We start from the raw sequence: 4,930 nt of genomic DNA, 5'->3' as shown, positions 1-4,930 counted from the left end.
GAGACCCGCACATACCCTGCCTGGGAAGTCATGCGTTCAGCGGTGACTTCCGAAAACGCCTGGTGAACCCGGGTACAATATGGGGCCCCCTGGCCAGTCTTACCTCGTGTCGGCGGGGGCTCCACGGTCCGGGTCCGGTGGCTCTCCTCGGGTTTCGCTGGTGCGCGGCGCTGGACGCTGCCGCCTCCCTCCGTGATGATGGGCACCTACGGGCCGCGGCGATTGGCTGTGCGGGTGTTTGCTCCGGCTGCTCCCCGCCCCTCGGGGGCGGGGTTTGCTGGCCTCCAGGTGCGTCCGTAGTGGCGCAACGAGCGGCATGGCGGAACGGCGGCTCGGCCGTGCACCCTGTAACTCTGGGCATGAGCTTGCTACATGACGGCTGTTTCCGCGTGGTTGGCGCAGCAAGCTGGGCACAGCTCGTTCCTCGTGGATCCTCTTCCAAGGAGCTGGGGCTCGGAGGTGAGGTTTGTTCCTCTGGTGGGGCCGACCCCCGCGGGCCAGGGTTCGAATCCTGCCGGGGCTGTGGATGTGTCCCGGGGTGGGGTATTGTCCTTCAGTATGTTTGTTATATTGCCCGCGAGGTCAGTGCCGGGTCGCAATTGCGCCTGGCGGGCTCGACTCCGCAAAGTGTCGCTTCATCCCTTGACTAGGGTTTGGAAGTTGTTAATGTGTTGGACTTACTGAATGACTTACTAATGAATAAACGGCATGAATTGGGCCGTGTGTTCTGAAATCTCTACTATGCTCTGCCAGTAGCGCATTTTAAGAGGGCCCCGTGTTGGCGTCCTATGGCGTGCTTCACAGGGGTAGTGTTCTTGTTGTTCAATTTACTTCCGATGCTTCTGTCATCGGTCTGGCACGAACGTGCAGCCTCCAGCCCCCACAGACTTGGCTACTGCATTGCTTTACTGTGGAGCTCGCGCAGCTGTTCGCGCCCCGCGTGCACCGAACAGCGTGGCCGTTCTTGGCCACCGCAGCTGTCTGTCAGCAAAGGATGCCGAAAATTGAACACAGCATAAAATGTTACCCACTTGCAAAGTTCAGCCTTCAGCTTTGTAACCTGGTGCGGATGTGTGGGCCCCGGGATACGGTTCACTGGAGACGCCTCAGGTGGCCTGGAACTGCATTTAAAAAGCGAGTCCCCGCCTCGGCGAGCCTTGGGCTCAGTTTTTCTCCGGACCGGTTTCTCGCGGTACCTATCCCTTTGAGGGAGTCACACCTTGCACTGGCATCCGCTTTCGGTGCCCTTTCGTCAGGTGCCTTCTGGTCTCCTTGGGGAGGCGGGGGATCCCTCTGCGCCATCTGCGGGGTCTCCCTGGTTGACGACACTAGCCCTTCTGACCGGACGCGACGGGGGCCCTGTACCCCTCCTCGCCTCATCGGCCTCTCGCCCAGGGGGTCGGGCCTGGTTGGTCCACGGATCGGCCTGGGCTTACCGGGTGTAGGGGGCTTTGGGCATGCATGCCGGCGCCTGGAGACCCTTAGGGGGTGTTGTGCGCTTTTTTTGGGTCGCTGACGCGACCGTCGTTTTAGCTTGGCCCCTGTGCGGGTGGTCACGCGCCAGGTGGTGGGCTGCAGACCCTGAGGCAGCGGTCTTGCCCGGGATCCCCGCCTCGCCGGGTCTGGGGCGGCATATATTCCAAGTGCTCGCTTCGGCAGCACAGATACTAACATTGGAACGATACTGAGAAGGTTAGCATGGCCCCTGCGCAAGGCTGACATGCACATTCGTGATGCGTTCCATAGGACCGACCTGTTTATCCTCGCCTCGGTGCCTATTCCTGACTTGGTGTCCCACTCGGCGACTCGGGGCACTGGCTTGCTTTTTCGCCAGGAGGGCCCCCACTTCGCTAAGGCGGCCTCCCCACCACATTGTGGGTGCCCGAGAATGGTGACCCCACGGGGAGTGCCTGGGGGGTGCCACAGCGACGGTGTCCGGTCTTGCGGTTCTCCGCGGGATCCTCCTCCTCGGAAGGGTAGTGGTGCTCGCTTCGGCGGCACATATTATACTGTTGGAAGGTTGTCACGCACTTTCGGGTAGCGTTCCTTATGCATTCTCCTTCCCTTGTCTCGCCTGTGGTTCTTTTCTGGGCCCTTGGGTGGAGGACTGGGTTCCGGCCCCGCCTGGTGGAGCTTCTTCGCCGGGTAGGGGCCTGAGTGCTCCCTGGGTGAACGTTTGGTCCTTCTCGGCCTCGTCGTTTGCGTGGGTGAGACGTCTTGTCGGCGGTGTCTCTCCCCCGTCGACTCCCTGCACGTTGTGCGGTGGGCCCTTCGGCCCCCGTCTCGGGCTTGTCCTCCTGCGGGGGGCGTGTGCCTGGTCCCGGTTCTTCCCTCTGGCTCTTTCGGGGGGGTTTGGCCGGGGCGTTTGGGGGTCGTTGGGGTCTCCGGCTGTCTCGCGGATCCTCGTGCCTCGGGGGTTGCGGGCGGTCCTCCTGGCCTGCCGCCTTGGCACCTGTGCTTCGTTGTCCCCAGGTTTTGGCCGTGCTCGCATCGGCCACGCATGTTCTAAAGTTGGGACATTTCTGTGATTGGCGTGGCCCCTGCGCAAGGTTGTCTCGCTGATTCGTGAGGCGGTCCGTGAAAGGGTCGGTCGTCCTGGGTGGGTCGGTTTCGCCGGTCCTGTCCCTTCGGGCCACCCTTCCCCCGGGGTCCGGCTCTGTGGCGGCGGCTCGACTGTGTCGGAATCTCCGTCGTTGCCTTGTCTCGCCCTGACCCGGGTGGTGTTTCGGCGCCTGGTGCCTCGGCTCGGTCTGCCTCCAGTGGATCGGTTCTGGGTGGGGGTCTCGGGCCTCCTGCCCGGGTTCTGATCCTCTTTCCGGGTACTTATTGCCCGGTCTTTCGCGTGGCCTTTCGGTCCGATGTCCGCGTTCCCCCGTGCGGGTCCTCGGCTGGATTCGCTTGGGCTGGGCCGGGGTGCTCCTGGGGGCACGACCCGGCTGCGCTTGGACTTGTTTTGGGGTGAGGTGCCTGGCACCCGCGCGTGGTTGCCACGCATGTCCTGGGGCGGTCCTCCGCCCCGGGTTCCCTCTCCTTTGGCCGAGCTGGCGATTCGAGCCGCCTGGCCGTTCCCGGATCTTCCCGTACGGTGCTTGGGTCCCCCGCTCTCGGCGCCGGTGTTGTGCCGGCTCATGTCGGCTGGCCTGCCTCCTGGTGCAGGCCTGGTTCTGGAGCGGAGGAGACTGCTTGCTCAGGGGTTGTGGCTTTGCTGCTGGGTTTCCCGCGGTTGTTCCAGTGCTCGCTTCGGCGGCACGTATGCATGAGTTGGAAAGATACAGTGAGGATTGCCACGGCTCCGGCGCAAGGGTTAAATCCTTCCACGGACTCGAGAATTCTCGTGCCGGTGCCTACTCGTCTCACGGGTTCACGCTCTGCACCTCTGGGCTGATGCTTGCACCCCGGGCGGCGGGTTGCCTGACTCTCACCTTGTAGCCTGCGGCCTACGGCCTTGCCACCCTGATGGCGCCTGATCTCATCCGTTCTCGGTTGTTAGGCAGGGTCGGGCCTGGTTGGTGCCGGGAGGATCTCACAAGGGATTACCAGGTCGGGTTCCCGGGGCACGCTCCTTGTTGCCTTGGGGCGATACGTGCGCTGCGCACATCGCAATCCGCTTGCATGCTCCCTCTCTCGTTCTGCGTGCTCTTCGGGGCCCGCCCTTTTGGGACCCGACCCTCGGTGGCGGTTCCTCGCCTGTCTGGTGTCCCTGGTGGCGAGGGTGTCGGCTGGGCGGATGGGCGCGCGGGGGTCGTTCCTCCGCTCCCCGCCCTTCTTGCGGGTTTTGCCGGACGGGGTTGCTCCTCCGGCATGTCCCCCGTGTCCTTCCCGGGGTCCCTTCCCTGGGGCCTCGGACTCGGGTGGTGTCTTGCCGCTTGTTCCGACCAACGTGGTTCCTCCCTTGTCCGGGATGGTTGTTCGGCGTGCTGTTTTGGCTTCTCTTGGCCGCACGTTTTTCCTTTCCCGGTGGGATGTCCTGTGTTATGCCTTTTGGGCCCGTTTCGTTCGGGCCACTTGCCCTCGTTCCTCCAGGGTTCGCGGGCTTACACGGGCTGACTTCCTTCCCTACGCTTTGCTGGGTTCGGTGGATCCGGCGGGGGCCCAGGGTCGGTCTGCGAGGTGTGGCTCTGTTCCCTGGGCCCCCTTAGTGGGGGTCTCCTCTGTGGAGTATTGGTCTGACTTCTGCGTGGTCGTCTCCCGCCTGGTACGTGGGTCTCTAGCAGTCCCGGGGGGACTTCGCTGGGGCCGTTCTTCGTGCTGGAGCTGCGACTCCTGGTTGGCCTCCCTTTCCTGGAGGTCTTGATTTCAGGTTTCCTGTGGGCCCTGTTTTCTTTTCAGTTGGTTACATCAACCTTGGGTTGGTTTCTCTGCTTCACCATGGGGTGTTGTGGTTATGGTGGTCAATGAAGCCTTGTTGGCTTGGGTATTGGCTCACTATGTAAATCATGTGGCGAGGAAGACTTACGAGGAGGTAATGCCCCGGTTACTTACCGGTAATCTTCATTACTCCGAATATAGTCTTCCTCGCCACATGAGTTCCCTCCCCCCCTCCCTGTCTGGCTATCGGCTTCATTGTTTGCTTGGTAGATCAGGCTGATTGGTTGGGCCGGCCCGCCTCTTATAGAGGTCAGGTGGGACTGGTCGGCCATGTTGGGAGGGGGTGGGAGGTGGTTTCTTTTTGCTTTGGAGGGTTCTGTTGTGGAGCTAAAGCTCACTATGTAAATCATGTGGCGAGGAAGACTATACTCGGAGTAATGAAGATTACCGGTAAGTAACCGGGGCATTACCGCCAGCATGCATTTGTCTCTGAACACTGCCAGGCCATCTCCAAGAAATCTGCATTTGTTGCACTACATCTCTAGCAAGTGGAGTCCATAGCTAGCGTGCTAGCATGCTAGCAACAGGTATATTGCTCTATGTATATGTTTTAGCAGCCTAA

The 4,930-nt window shown here is 61.7% G+C and overlaps 1 non-coding gene across 1 annotated transcript; it reads left to right on the top strand.

Annotated features, from left to right (window-relative positions):
- Positions 1-1,643: 1,643 nt before the first annotated feature.
- On the top strand, positions 1,644-1,750 carry LOC147706813 (U6 spliceosomal RNA). Its single transcript, XR_015296909.1, has one exon. It is a non-coding gene; the product is annotated as a U6 spliceosomal RNA (small nuclear RNA).
- Positions 1,751-4,930: the final 3,180 nt, after the last annotated feature.

The sequence above is a fragment of the Lissotriton vulgaris genome, chromosome 6 (assembly GCF_964263255.1).
Source record: "Lissotriton vulgaris chromosome 6, aLisVul1.2, whole genome shotgun sequence".
NCBI lineage: Eukaryota > Metazoa > Chordata > Amphibia > Caudata > Salamandridae > Lissotriton > Lissotriton vulgaris.
This window is presented reverse-complemented; position numbering and strand designations above follow the sequence as displayed.